General features: G+C 41.9%; 26 non-coding genes across 26 annotated transcripts; 18 read left to right on the forward strand and 8 right to left on the reverse strand.

Annotated features, from left to right (window-relative positions):
- Window positions 1-483: 483 nt before the first annotated feature.
- On the forward strand, window positions 484-557 carry TRNAT-UGU (transfer RNA threonine (anticodon UGU)). Its single transcript has one exon. It is a non-coding gene; the product is annotated as a tRNA-Thr (tRNA).
- A 377-nt stretch (window positions 558-934) lies between these two features.
- On the reverse strand, window positions 935-1016 carry TRNAS-GCU (transfer RNA serine (anticodon GCU)). Its single transcript has one exon. It is a non-coding gene; the product is annotated as a tRNA-Ser (tRNA).
- Window positions 1017-1244: 228 nt separating this feature from the next.
- On the forward strand, window positions 1245-1318 carry TRNAT-AGU (transfer RNA threonine (anticodon AGU)). Its single transcript has one exon. It is a non-coding gene; the product is annotated as a tRNA-Thr (tRNA).
- Window positions 1319-1919: 601 nt separating this feature from the next.
- Window positions 1920-1993, forward strand: TRNAT-UGU (transfer RNA threonine (anticodon UGU)). Its single transcript has one exon. It is a non-coding gene; the product is annotated as a tRNA-Thr (tRNA).
- A 377-nt stretch (window positions 1994-2370) lies between these two features.
- TRNAS-GCU (transfer RNA serine (anticodon GCU)) lies at window positions 2371-2452 on the reverse strand. Its single transcript has one exon. It is a non-coding gene; the product is annotated as a tRNA-Ser (tRNA).
- A 228-nt stretch (window positions 2453-2680) lies between these two features.
- On the forward strand, window positions 2681-2754 carry TRNAT-AGU (transfer RNA threonine (anticodon AGU)). The gene has a single exon. It is a non-coding gene; the product is annotated as a tRNA-Thr (tRNA).
- A 617-nt stretch (window positions 2755-3371) lies between these two features.
- On the forward strand, window positions 3372-3445 carry TRNAT-UGU (transfer RNA threonine (anticodon UGU)). Its single transcript has one exon. It is a non-coding gene; the product is annotated as a tRNA-Thr (tRNA).
- Window positions 3446-4132: 687 nt separating this feature from the next.
- On the forward strand, window positions 4133-4206 carry TRNAT-AGU (transfer RNA threonine (anticodon AGU)). The gene has a single exon. It is a non-coding gene; the product is annotated as a tRNA-Thr (tRNA).
- Window positions 4207-4830: 624 nt separating this feature from the next.
- On the forward strand, window positions 4831-4904 carry TRNAT-UGU (transfer RNA threonine (anticodon UGU)). Its single transcript has one exon. It is a non-coding gene; the product is annotated as a tRNA-Thr (tRNA).
- A 377-nt stretch (window positions 4905-5281) lies between these two features.
- Window positions 5282-5363, reverse strand: TRNAS-GCU (transfer RNA serine (anticodon GCU)). Its single transcript has one exon. It is a non-coding gene; the product is annotated as a tRNA-Ser (tRNA).
- A 228-nt stretch (window positions 5364-5591) lies between these two features.
- On the forward strand, window positions 5592-5665 carry TRNAT-AGU (transfer RNA threonine (anticodon AGU)). Its single transcript has one exon. It is a non-coding gene; the product is annotated as a tRNA-Thr (tRNA).
- A 601-nt stretch (window positions 5666-6266) lies between these two features.
- On the forward strand, window positions 6267-6340 carry TRNAT-UGU (transfer RNA threonine (anticodon UGU)). Its single transcript has one exon. It is a non-coding gene; the product is annotated as a tRNA-Thr (tRNA).
- Window positions 6341-6717: 377 nt separating this feature from the next.
- On the reverse strand, window positions 6718-6799 carry TRNAS-GCU (transfer RNA serine (anticodon GCU)). The gene has a single exon. It is a non-coding gene; the product is annotated as a tRNA-Ser (tRNA).
- A 228-nt stretch (window positions 6800-7027) lies between these two features.
- TRNAT-AGU (transfer RNA threonine (anticodon AGU)) lies at window positions 7028-7101 on the forward strand. Its single transcript has one exon. It is a non-coding gene; the product is annotated as a tRNA-Thr (tRNA).
- Window positions 7102-7718: 617 nt separating this feature from the next.
- On the forward strand, window positions 7719-7792 carry TRNAT-UGU (transfer RNA threonine (anticodon UGU)). The gene has a single exon. It is a non-coding gene; the product is annotated as a tRNA-Thr (tRNA).
- Window positions 7793-8169: 377 nt separating this feature from the next.
- Window positions 8170-8251, reverse strand: TRNAS-GCU (transfer RNA serine (anticodon GCU)). The gene has a single exon. It is a non-coding gene; the product is annotated as a tRNA-Ser (tRNA).
- Window positions 8252-8479: 228 nt separating this feature from the next.
- Window positions 8480-8553, forward strand: TRNAT-AGU (transfer RNA threonine (anticodon AGU)). Its single transcript has one exon. It is a non-coding gene; the product is annotated as a tRNA-Thr (tRNA).
- Window positions 8554-9170: 617 nt separating this feature from the next.
- Window positions 9171-9244, forward strand: TRNAT-UGU (transfer RNA threonine (anticodon UGU)). Its single transcript has one exon. It is a non-coding gene; the product is annotated as a tRNA-Thr (tRNA).
- A 377-nt stretch (window positions 9245-9621) lies between these two features.
- TRNAS-GCU (transfer RNA serine (anticodon GCU)) lies at window positions 9622-9703 on the reverse strand. Its single transcript has one exon. It is a non-coding gene; the product is annotated as a tRNA-Ser (tRNA).
- A 228-nt stretch (window positions 9704-9931) lies between these two features.
- On the forward strand, window positions 9932-10005 carry TRNAT-AGU (transfer RNA threonine (anticodon AGU)). The gene has a single exon. It is a non-coding gene; the product is annotated as a tRNA-Thr (tRNA).
- A 624-nt stretch (window positions 10006-10629) lies between these two features.
- On the forward strand, window positions 10630-10703 carry TRNAT-UGU (transfer RNA threonine (anticodon UGU)). The gene has a single exon. It is a non-coding gene; the product is annotated as a tRNA-Thr (tRNA).
- Window positions 10704-11080: 377 nt separating this feature from the next.
- Window positions 11081-11162, reverse strand: TRNAS-GCU (transfer RNA serine (anticodon GCU)). Its single transcript has one exon. It is a non-coding gene; the product is annotated as a tRNA-Ser (tRNA).
- Window positions 11163-11390: 228 nt separating this feature from the next.
- On the forward strand, window positions 11391-11464 carry TRNAT-AGU (transfer RNA threonine (anticodon AGU)). Its single transcript has one exon. It is a non-coding gene; the product is annotated as a tRNA-Thr (tRNA).
- A 601-nt stretch (window positions 11465-12065) lies between these two features.
- On the forward strand, window positions 12066-12139 carry TRNAT-UGU (transfer RNA threonine (anticodon UGU)). The gene has a single exon. It is a non-coding gene; the product is annotated as a tRNA-Thr (tRNA).
- A 377-nt stretch (window positions 12140-12516) lies between these two features.
- Window positions 12517-12598, reverse strand: TRNAS-GCU (transfer RNA serine (anticodon GCU)). Its single transcript has one exon. It is a non-coding gene; the product is annotated as a tRNA-Ser (tRNA).
- Window positions 12599-12826: 228 nt separating this feature from the next.
- TRNAT-AGU (transfer RNA threonine (anticodon AGU)) lies at window positions 12827-12900 on the forward strand. The gene has a single exon. It is a non-coding gene; the product is annotated as a tRNA-Thr (tRNA).
- The last annotated feature ends 37 nt before the right edge of the window (window positions 12901-12937 follow it).

The following is a 12937-nucleotide window of genomic DNA, read 5'->3' on the forward strand; positions in this document are numbered from 1 at the left end:
TCATCTTCTTTATAGGATAGCATTAAGCACCATGCAAGAGGAATTGGAAAACAAGGCAGGATTTCTAAGGCCTGGTTGATAGGTCACGTAACGCACCCTTCTGGATTGGAAATAGAAAACTCCCATGCCTGCAAAGACAATAAAAAATCTACAAAGCAAGATACCAAGTTGGAAAAGGCATGCAGAGCACAATGGATTAGCCGTCCATCGACTTAACCCCTCGGCCACCTCGTCTTTAAAAGGCAACCACTCCAGGTGAGACATTCTGACAACATGATCAACAAGTCTTTGGCTGCATTTTCATTGAAGGTCACATATTAAGCACTGGCTGAATGGACCGTAACTCAAAAAATGCAAGCTGCAACTGCTCCGTCAATATACAGCATTTTGTAGACATTTTAATCATTGCATAGCAATTCCCATTTTCTGACCTTCTGACTTTCTGACTTTCTGACTTTCTGAATTTTTTGCATTGGTTGTCATGGCGCTGTGGCTTAGTTGGTTAAAGCGCCTGTCTTGTAAACAGGAGATCCTGAGTTCGAATCTTAGCAGTGCCTTTCTTTCTTTGCAATTTTGAGCTTTTCATACCAAGAAGTAGACGTTCAATCATATGTGACTTCAAACTTGTCTATCCCACAGTCCTAAGAATGTCCGAGCAAAGTCAAAAATATGTATGCTGGCTGAATGCCCAAAAGAAGGAAATGTCCTCATCTTCTTTATTGGATAGTATTAAGCACCATGCAAGAGAAATGGAAAAACAATGCAGGATTACTAATGCCAGGTTGATAGGTCACATGAGGCACGTTTCTGAATCAAAAATAGAAAACTGCCATGGTGGGAGCATCCACTGCATATGCTGACAATAAAGAATCTACAAGGCAAGTTGCAAAGTATCTACTAGGCAAGCTGCAAAGTGGTAAAAAGTAGAAGAAACCGACGAGGATGGGATTTGAACCCATGCATGCAGAGCACAATGGATTAGCAGTCCATCGCCTTAACCACTCGGCCACCTCGTCTACATAAGTCCCTACCTCCAGGTGATAGATTCTGAGAACAGGGTCAAAAAGTTTTTTGCTGCATTTTTATTGAAGGTCACAGATCAGGCACTGGCTGAGGGGACCGTAACTCCAAGTTGGTGAAAAAATGCAAGCTGCAACCACTCCATCAATGCACAACATTTAGTAGAAATTTGAATAATTGCGTAAGAAATTCCCATTTTCTGGCTTTTCTGCTGGACTTCATGTGGTGCTGTGGCTTAGTTGGTTAAAGCGCCTGTCTAGTAAACAGGAGATCCTGAGTTCAAATCTCAGCAGTGCCTTTTTTCCCCCTAAATTTTAAGCTTTTCATACCAAAAAGCAGATGTTCAATCCTATCTGACATCAATATTGACCATCCCACAGCCCTAAGACAGTCCGAGCAAAGTCAAAAATATGGATGCTGGCTAAACGTCCAAAAGAAAGAAATGTCCTCATCTTCTTTATAGGATAGCATTAAGCACCATGCAAGAGGAATTGGAAAACAAGGCAGGATTTCTAAGGCCTGGTTGATAGGTCACGTAACGCACACTTCTGGATTGGAAATAGAAAACTCCCATGCCTGCAAAGACAATAAAAAATCTACAAAGCAAGATACCAAGTTGGAAAAGGCATGCAGAGCACAATGGATTAGCCGTCCATCGACTTAACCCCTCGGCCACCTCGTCTTTAAAAGGCAACCACTCCAGGTGAGACATTCTGACAACATGATCAACAAGTCTTTGGCTGCATTTTCATTGAAGGTCACATATTAAGCACTGGCTGAATGGACCGTAACTCAAAAAATGCAAGCTTCAACTGCTCCGTCAATATACAGCATTTTGTAGACATTTTAATCATTGCATAGCAATTCCCATTTTCTGACTTTAAGGCAAGGGTTGTCATGGCGCTGTGGCTTAGTTGGTTAAAGCGCCTGTCTTGTAAACAGGAGATCCTGAGTTCGAATCTCAGCAGTGCCTTTCTTTCTTTGCAATTTTGAGCTTTTCATACCAAGAAGTAGACGTTCAATCATATGTGACTTCAAACTTGTCTATCCCACAGTCCTAAGAATGTCCGAGCAAAGTCAAAAATATGTATGCTGGCTGAATGCCCAAAAGAAGGAAATGTCCTCATCTTCTTTATTGGATAGTATTAAGCACCATGCAAGAGAAATGGAAAAACAATGCAGGATTACTAATGCCAGGTTGATAGGTCACATGAGGCACGTTTCTGAATCAAAAATAGATAACTGCCATGGTGGGAGCATCCACTGCATATGCTGACAATAAAGAATCTACAAGGCAAGTTGCAAAGTATCTACTAGGCAAGCTGCAAAGTGGTAAAAAGTAGAAGAAACCGACGAGGATGGGATTTGAACCCATGCATGCAGAGCACAATGGATTAGCAGTCCATCGCCTTAACCACTCGGCCACCTCGTCTACATAAGTCCCTACCTCCAGGTGATAGATTCTGAGAACAGGGTCAAAAAGTTTTTTGCTGCATTTTTATTGAAGGTCACAGATCAGGCACTGGCTGAGGGGACCGTAACTCCAAGTTGGTGAAAAAATGCAAGCTGCAACCACTCCATCAATGCACAACATTTAGTAGAAATTTGAATCATTGCGTAAGAAATTCCCATTTTCTGGCTTTTCTGCTGGACTTCACTTGGCGCTGTGGCTTAGTTGGTTAAAGCGCCTGTCTAGTAAACAGGAGATCCTGAGTTCAAATCTCAGCAGTGTCTTTTTTCCCCCTAAATTTTAAGCTTTTCATACCAAAAAGCAGACGTTCAATCCTATCTGAAATCAATATTGTCCATCCCACAGCCCTAAGACAGTCCGAGCAAAGTCAAAAATATGGATGCTGGCTAAACGCCCAAAAGAAAGAAATGTCCTCATCTTCTTTATAGGATAGCATTAAGCACCATGCAAGAGGAATTGGAAAACAAGGCAGGATTTCTAAGGCCTGGTTGATAGGTCACGTAACGCACCCTTCTGGATTGGAAATAGAAAACTCCCATGCCTGCAAAGACAATAAAAAATCTACAAAGCAAGATACCAAGTTGGAAAAGGCATGCAGAGCACAATGGATTAGCCGTCCATCGACTTAACCCCTCGGCCACCTCGTCTTTAAAAGGCAACCACTCCAGGTGAGACATTCTGACAACATGATCAACAAGTCTTTGGCTGCATTTTCATTGAAGGTCACATATTGAGCACTGGCTGAATGGACCGTAACTCAAAAAATGCAAGCTGCAACTGCTCCGTCAATATACAGCATTTTGTAGACATTTTAATCATTGCATAGCAATTCCCATTTTCTGACTTTCTGACTTTCTGACTTTTTGGCATTGGTTGTCATGGCGCTGTGGCTTAGTTGGTTAAAGCGCCTGTCTTGTAAACAGGAGATCCTGAGTTCGAATCTCAGCAGTGCCTTTCTTTCTTTGCAATTTTGAGCTTTTCATACCAAGAAGTAGACGTTCAATCATATGTGACTTCAAACTTGTCTATCCCACAGTCCTAAGAATGTCCGAGCAAAGTCAAAAATATGTATGCTGGCTGAATGCCCAAAAGAAGGAAATGTCCTCATCTTCTTTATTGGATAGTATTAAGCACCATGCAAGAGAAATGGAAAAACAATGCAGGATTACTAATGCCAGGTTGATAGGTCACATGAGGCACGTTTCTGAATCAAAAATAGAAAACTGCCATGGTGGCAGCATCCACTGCATATGCTGACAATAAAGAATCTACAAGGCAAGTTGCAAAGAATCTACTAGGCAATCTGCAAAGTGGTAAAAGGTAGAAGGAACCGACAAGGATGGGATTTGAACCCAAGCATCCAGAGCACAATGGATTAGCAGTCCATCACCTTAACCACTCGGCCACCTCGTCTACATAAGTCCCTACCTCCAGGTGATAGATTCTGAGAACAGGGTCAAAAAGTTTTTTGCTGCATTTTTATTGAAGGTCACAGATCAGGCACTAGCTGAGGGGACCGTAACTCCAAGTTGGTGAAAAAATGCAAGCTGCAACCACTCCATCAATGCACAACATTTAGTAGAAATTTGAATCATTGCGTAAGAAATTCCCATTTTCTGGCTTTTCTGCTGGACTTCACTTGGCGCTGTGGCTTAGGTGGTTAAAGCGCCTGTCTAGTAAACAGGAGATTCTGAGTTCAAATCTCAGCAGTGCCTTTTTTCCCCTAAATTTTAAGCTTTTCATACCAAAAAGCAGATGTTCAATCCTATCTGACATCAATATTGTCCATTCCACAGCCCTAAGACAGTCCGAGCAAAGTCAAAAATATGGATGCTGGCTAAACGCCCAAAAGAAAGAAATGTCCTCATCTTCTTTATAGGATAGCATTAAGCACCATGCAAGAGGAATTGGAAAACAAGGCAGGATTTCTAAGGCCTGGTTGATAGGTCACGTAACGCACCCTTCTGGATTGGAAATAGAAAACTCCCATGCCTGCAAAGACAATAAAAAATCTACAAAGCAAGATACCAAGTTGGAAAAGGCATGCAGAGCACAATGGATTAGCCGTCCATCGACTTAACCCCTCGGCCACCTCGTCTTTAAAAGGCAACCACTCCAGGTGAGACATTCTGACAACATGATCAACAAGTCTTTGGCTGCATTTTCATTGAAGGTCACATATTAAGCACTGGCTGAATGGACCGTAACTCAAAAAATGCAAGCTGCAACTGCTCCGTCAATATACAGCATTTTGTAGACATTTTAATCATTGCATAGCAATTCCCATTTTCTGACCTTCTGACTTTCTGACTTTCTGAATTTTTTGCATTGGTTGTCATGGCGCTGTGGCTTAGTTGGTTAAAGCGCCTGTCTTGTAAACAGGAGATCCTGAGTTCGAATCTTAGCAGTGCCTTTCTTTCTTTGCAATTTTGAGCTTTTCATACCAAGAAGTAGACGTTCAATCATATGTGACTTCAAACTTGTCTATCCCACAGTCCTAAGAATGTCCGAGCAAAGTCAAAAATATGTATGCTGGCTGAATGCCCAAAAGAAGGAAATGTCCTCATCTTCTTTATTGGATAGTATTAAGCACCATGCAAGAGAAATGGAAAAACAATGCAGGATTACTAATGCCAGGTTGATAGGTCACATGAGGCACGTTTCTGAATCAAAAATAGAAAACTGCCATGGTGGGAGCATCCACTGCATATGCTGACAAAAAAGAATCTACAAGGCAAGTTGCAAAGAATCTACTAGGCAAGCTGCAAAGTGGTAAAAAGTAGAAGAAACCGACGAGGATGGGATTTGAACCCATGCATGCAGAGCACAATGGATTAGCAGTCCATCGCCTTAACCACTCGGCCACCTCGTCTACATAAGTCCCTACCTCCAGGTGATAGATTCTGAGAACAGGGTCAAAAAGTTTTTTGCTGCATTTTTATTGAAGGTCACAGATCAGGCACTGGCTGAGGGGACCGTAACTCCAAGTTGGTGAAAAAATGCAAGCTGCAACCACTCCATCAATGCACAACATTTAGTAGAAATTTGAATAATTGCGTAAGAAATTCCCATTTTCTGGCTTTTCTGCTGGACTTCATGTGGTGCTGTGGCTTAGTTGGTTAAAGCGCCTGTCTAGTAAACAGGAGATCCTGAGTTCAAATCTCAGCAGTGCCTTTTTTCCCCCTAAATTTTAAGCTTTTCATACCAAAAAGCAGATGTTCAATCCTATCTGACATCAATATTGACCATCCCACAGCCCTAAGACAGTCCGAGCAAAGTCAAAAATATGGATGCTGGCTAAACGTCCAAAAGAAAGAAATGTCCTCATCTTCTTTATAGGATAGCATTAAGCACCATGCAAGAGGAATTGGAAAACAAGGCAGGATTTCTAAGGCCTGGTTGATAGGTCACGTAACGCACCCTTCTGGATTGGAAATAGAAAACTCCCATGCCTGCAAAGACAATAAAAAATCTACAAAGCAAGATACCAAGTTGGAAAAGGCATGCAGAGCACAATGGATTAGCCGTCCATCGACTTAACCCCTCGGCCACCTCGTCTTTAAAAGGCAACCACTCCAGGTGAGACATTCTGACAACATGATCAACAAGTCTTTGGCTGCATTTTCATTGAAGGTCACATATTAAGCACTGGCTGAATGGACCGTAACTCAAAAAATGCAAGCTTCAACTGCTCCGTCAATATACAGCATTTTGTAGACATTTTAATCATTGCATAGCAATTCCCATTTTCTGACTTTAAGGCAAGGGTTGTCATGGCGCTGTGGCTTAGTTGGTTAAAGCGCCTGTCTTGTAAACAGGAGATCCTGAGTTCGAATCTCAGCAGTGCCTTTCTTTCTTTGCAATTTTGAGCTTTTCATACCAAGAAGTAGACGTTCAATCATATGTGACTTCAAACTTGTCTATCCCACAGTCCTAAGAATGTCCGAGCAAAGTCAAAAATATGTATGCTGGCTGAATGCCCAAAAGAAGGAAATGTCCTCATCTTCTTTATTGGATAGTATTAAGCACCATGCAAGAGAAATGGAAAAACAATGCAGGATTACTAATGCCAGGTTGATAGGTCACATGAGGCACGTTTCTGAATCAAAAATAGAAAACTGCCATGGTGGCAGCATCCACTGCATATGCTGACAATAAAGTATCTACAAGGCAAGTTGCAAAGAATCTACTAGGCAAGCTGCAAAGTGGTAAAAGGTAGAAGAAACCGACAAGGATGGGATTTGAACCCATGCATGCAGAGCACAATGGATTAGCAGTCCATCGCCTTAACCACTCGGCCACCTCGTCTACATAAGTCCCTACCTCCAGATGATAGATTCTGAGAACAGGGTCAAAAAGTTTTTTGCTGCATTTTTATTGAAGGTCACAGATCAGGCACTGGCTGAGGGGACCGTAACTCCAAGTTGGTGAAAAAATGCAAGCTGCAACCACTCCATCAATGCACAACATTTAGTAGAAATTTGAATCATTGCGTAAGAAATTCCCATTTTCTGGCTTTTCTGCTGGACTTCATGTGGTGCTGTGGCTTAGTTGGGTAAAGCGCCTGTCTAGTAAACAGGAGATCCTGAGTTCAAATCTCAGCAGTGACTTTTTTCCCACTAAATTTTAAGCTTTTCATACCAAAAAGCAGATGTTCAATCCTATCTGACATCAATATTGACCATCCCACAGCCCTAAGACAGTCCGAGCAAAGTCAAAAATATGGATGCTGGCTAAACGCCCAAAAGAAAGAAATGTCCTCATCTTCTTTATAGGATAGCATTAAGCACCATGCAAGAGGAATTGGAAAACAAGGCAGGATTTCTAAGGCCTGGTTGATAGGTCACGTAACGCACCCTTCTGGATTGGAAATAGAAAACTCCCATGCCTGCAAAGACAATAAAAAATCTACAAAGCAAGATACCAAGTTGGAAAAGGCATGCAGAGCACAATGGATTAGCCGTCCATCGACTTAACCCCTCGGCCACCTCGTCTTTAAAAGGCAACCACTCCAGGTGAGACATTCTGACAACATGATCAACAAGTCTTTGGCTGCATTTTCATTGAAGGTCACATATTAAGCACTGGCTGAATGGACCGTAACTCAAAAAATGCAAGCTGCAACTGCTCTGTCAATATACAGCATTTTGTAGACATTTTAATCATTGCATAGCAATTCCCATTTTCTGACTTTCTGACTTTTTGGCTTTTTGGCATTGGTTGTCATGGCGCTGTGGCTTAGTTGGTTAAAGCGCCTGTCTTGTAAACAGGAGATCCTGAGTTCGAATCTCAGCAGTGCCTTTCTTTCTTTGCAATTTTGAGCTTTTCATACCAAGAAGTAGACGTTCAATCATATGTGACTTCAAACTTGTCTATCCCACAGTCCTAAGAATGTCCGAGCAAAGTCAAAAATATGTATGCTGGCTGAATGCCCAAAAGAAGGAAATGTCCTCATCTTCTTTATTGGATAGTATTAAGCACCATGCAAGAGAAATGGAAAAACAATGCAGGATTACTAATGCCAGGTTGATAGGTCACATGAGGCACGTTTCTGAATCAAAAATAGATAACTGCCATGGTGGGAGCATCCACTGCATATGCTGACAATAAAGAATCTACAAGGCAAGTTGCAAAGTATCTACTAGGCAAGCTGCAAAGTGGTAAAAAGTAGAAGAAACCGACGAGGATGGGATTTGAACCCATGCATGCAGAGCACAATGGATTAGCAGTCCATCGCCTTAACCACTCGGCCACCTCGTCTACATAAGTCCCTACCTCCAGGTGATAGATTCTGAGAACAGGGTCAAAAAGTTTTTTGCTGCATTTTTATTGAAGGTCACAGATCAGGCACTGGCTGAGGGGACCGTAACTCCAAGTTGGTGAAAAAATGCAAGCTGCAACCACTCCATCAATGCACAACATTTAGTAGAAATTTGAATCATTGCGTAAGAAATTCCCATTTTCTGGCTTTTCTGCTGGACTTCACTTGGCGCTGTGGCTTAGTTGGTTAAAGCGCCTGTCTAGTAAACAGGAGATCCTGAGTTCAAATCTCAGCAGTGTCTTTTTTCCCCCTAAATTTTAAGCTTTTCATACCAAAAAGCAGACGTTCAATCCTATCTGAAATCAATATTGTCCATCCCACAGCCCTAAGACAGTCCGAGCAAAGTCAAAAATATGGATGCTGGCTAAACGCCCAAAAGAAAGAAATGTCCTCATCTTCTTTATAGGATAGCATTAAGCACCATGCAAGAGGAATTGGAAAACAAGGCAGGATTTCTAAGGCCTGGTTGATAGGTCACGTAACGCACCCTTCTGGATTGGAAATAGAAAACTCCCATGCCTGCAAAGACAATAAAAAATCTACAAAGCAAGATACCAAGTTGGAAAAGGCATGCAGAGCACAATGGATTAGCCGTCCATCGACTTAACCCCTCGGCCACCTCGTCTTTAAAAGGCAACCACTCCAGGTGAGACATTCTGACAACATGATCAACAAGTCTTTGGCTGCATTTTCATTGAAGGTCACATATTGAGCACTGGCTGAATGGACCGTAACTCAAAAAATGCAAGCTGCAACTGCTCCGTCAATATACAGCATTTTGTAGACATTTTAATCATTGCATAGCAATTCCCATTTTCTGACTTTCTGACTTTCTGACTTTTTGGCATTGGTTGTCATGGCGCTGTGGCTTAGTTGGTTAAAGCGCCTGTCTTGTAAACAGGAGATCCTGAGTTCGAATCTCAGCAGTGCCTTTCTTTCTTTGCAATTTTGAGCTTTTCATACCAAGAAGTAGACGTTCAATCATATGTGACTTCAAACTTGTCTATCCCACAGTCCTAAGAATGTCCGAGCAAAGTCAAAAATATGTATGCTGGCTGAATGCCCAAAAGAAGGAAATGTCCTCATCTTCTTTATTGGATAGTATTAAGCACCATGCAAGAGAAATGGAAAAACAATGCAGGATTACTAATGCCAGGTTGATAGGTCACATGAGGCACGTTTCTGAATCAAAAATAGAAAACTGCCATGGTGGCAGCATCCACTGCATATGCTGACAATAAAGAATCTACAAGGCAAGTTGCAAAGAATCTACTAGGCAATCTGCAAAGTGGTAAAAGGTAGAAGGAACCGACAAGGATGGGATTTGAACCCAAGCATGCAGAGCACAATGGATTAGCAGTCCATCACCTTAACCACTCGGCCACCTCGTCTACATAAGTCCCTACCTCCAGGTGATAGATTCTGAGAACAGGGTCAAAAAGTTTTTTGCTGCATTTTTATTGAAGGTCACAGATCAGGCACTAGCTGAGGGGACCGTAACTCCAAGTTGGTGAAAAAATGCAAGCTGCAACCACTCCATCAATGCACAACATTTAGTAGAAATTTGAATCATTGCGTAAGAAATTCCCATTTTCTGGCTTTTCTGCTGGACTTCACTTGGCGCTGTGGCTTAGGTGGTTAAAGCGCCTGTCTAGTAAACAGGAGATTCTGAGTTCAAATCTCAGCAGTGCCTTTTTTCCCCTAAATTTTAAGCTTTTCATACCAAAAAGCAGATGTTCAATCCTATCTGACATCAATATTGTCCATTCCACAGCCCTAAGACAGTCCGAGCAAAGTCAAAAATATGGATGCTGGCTAAACGCCCAAAAGAAAGAAATGTCCTCATCTTCTTTATAGGATAGCATTAAGCACCATGCAAGAGGAATTGGAAAACAAGGCAGGATTTCTAAGGCCTGGTTGATAGGTCACGTAACGCACCCTTCTGGATTGGAAATAGAAAACTCCCATGCCTGCAAAGACAATAAAAAATCTACAAAGCAAGATACCAAGTTGGAAAAGGCATGCAGAGCACAATGGATTAGCCGTCCATCGACTTAACCCCTCGGCCACCTCGTCTTTAAAAGGCAACCACTCCAGGTGAGACATTCTGACAACATGATCAACAAGTCTTTGGCTGCATTTTCATTGAAGGTCACATATTAAGCACTGGCTGAATGGACCGTAACTCAAAAAATGCAAGCTGCAACTGCTCCGTCAATATACAGCATTTTGTAGACATTTTAATCATTGCATAGCAATTCCCATTTTCTGACCTTCTGACTTTCTGACTTTCTGAATTTTTTGCATTGGTTGTCATGGCGCTGTGGCTTAGTTGGTTAAAGCGCCTGTCTTGTAAACAGGAGATCCTGAGTTCGAATCTTAGCAGTGCCTTTCTTTCTTTGCAATTTTGAGCTTTTCATACCAAGAAGTAGACGTTCAATCATATGTGACTTCAAACTTGTCTATCCCACAGTCCTAAGAATGTCCGAGCAAAGTCAAAAATATGTATGCTGGCTGAATGCCCAAAAGAAGGAAATGTCCTCATCTTCTTTATTGGATAGTATTAAGCACCATGCAAGAGAAATGGAAAAACAATGCAGGATTACTAATGCCAGGTTGATAGGTCACATGAGGCACGTTTCTGAATCAAAAATAGAAAACTGCCATGGTGGGAGCATCCACTGCATATGCTGACAATAAAGAATCTACAAGGCAAGTTGCAAAGAATCTACTAGGCAAGCTGCAAAGTGGTAAAAAGTAGAAGAAACCGACGAGGATGGGATTTGAACCCATGCATGCAGAGCACAATGGATTAGCAGTCCATCGCCTTAACCACTCGGCCACCTCGTCTACATAAGAACCTACCTCCAGGTGATAGATTCTGAGAACAGGGTCAAAAAGTTTTTTGCTGCATTTTTATTGAAGGTCACAGATCAGGCACTGGCTGAGGGGACCGTAACTCCAAGTTGGTGAAAAAATGCAAGCTGCAACCACTCCATCAATGCACAACATTTAGTAGAAATTTGAATAATTGCGTAAGAAATTCCCATTTTCTGGCTTTTCTGCTGGACTTCATGTGGTGCTGTGGCTTAGTTGGTTAAAGCGCCTGTCTAGTAAACAGGAGATCCTGAGTTCAAATCTCAGCAGTGCCTTTTTTCCCCCTAAATTTTAAGCTTTTCATACCAAAAAGCAGATGTTCAATCCTATCTGACATCAATATTGACCATCCCACAGCCCTAAGACAGTCCGAGCAAAGTCAAAAATATGGATGCTGGCTAAACGTCCAAAAGAAAGAAATGTCCTCATCTTCTTTATAGGATAGCATTAAGCACCATGCAAGAGGAATTGGAAAACAAGGCAGGATTTCTAAGGCCTGGTTGATAGGTCACGTAACGCACCCTTCTGGATTGGAAATAGAAAACTCCCATGCCTGCAAAGACAATAAAAAATCTACAAAGCAAGATACCAAGTTGGAAAAGGCATGCAGAGCACAATGGATTAGCCGTCCATCGACTTAACCCCTCGGCCACCTCGTCTTTAAAAGGCAACCACTCCAGGTGAGACATTCTGACAACATGATCAACAAGTCTTTGGCTGCATTTTCATTGAAGGTCACATATTAAGCACTGGCTGAATGGACCGTAACTCAAAAAATGCAAGCTTCAACTGCTCCGTCAATATACAGCATTTTGTAGACATTTTAATCATTGCATAACAATTCCCATTTTCTGACTTTAAGGCAAGGGTTGTCATGGCGCTGTGGCTTAGTTGGTTAAAGCGCCTGTCTTGTAAACAGGAGATCCTGAGTTCGAATCTCAGCAGTGCCTTTCTTTCTTTGCAATTTTGAGCTTTTCATACCAAGAAGTAGACGTTCAATCATATGTGACTTCAAACTTGTCTATCCCACAGTCCTAAGAATGTCCGAGCAAAGTCAAAAATATGTATGCTGGCTGAATGCCCAAAAGAAGGAAATGTCCTCATCTTCTTTATTGGATAGTATTAAGCACCATGCAAGAAAAATGGAAAAACAATGCAGGATTACTAATGCCAGGTTGATAGGTCACATGAGGCACGTTTCTGAATCAAAAATAGAAAACTGCCATGGTGGCAGCATCCACTGCATATGCTGACAATAAAGAATCTACAAGGCAAGTTGCAAAGAATCTACTAGGCAATCTGCAAAGTGGTAAAAGGTAGAAGGAACCGACAAGGATGGGATTTGAACCCAAGCATGCAGAGCACAATGGATTAGCAGTCCATCACCTTAACCACTCGGCCACCTCGTCTACATAAGTCCCTACCTCCAGGTGATAGATTCTGAGAACAGGGTCAAAAAGTTTTTTGCTGCATTTTTATTGAAGGTCAAAGATCAGGCACTAGCTGAGGGGACCGTAACTCCAAGTTGGTGAAAAAATGCAAGCTGCAACCACTCCATCAATGCACAACATTTAGTAGAAATTTGAATCATTGCGTAAGAAATTCCCATTTTCTGGCTTTTCTGCTGGACTTCACTTGGTGCTGTGGCTTAGGTGGTTAAAGCGCCTGTCTAGTAAACAGGAGATTCTGAGTTCAAATCTCAGCAGTGCCTTTTTTCCCCTAAATTTTAAGCTTTTCATACCAAAAAG

This window comes from Hyla sarda, chromosome 6, assembly GCF_029499605.1.
Source record: "Hyla sarda isolate aHylSar1 chromosome 6, aHylSar1.hap1, whole genome shotgun sequence".
NCBI classification, from domain to species: domain Eukaryota; kingdom Metazoa; phylum Chordata; class Amphibia; order Anura; family Hylidae; genus Hyla; species Hyla sarda.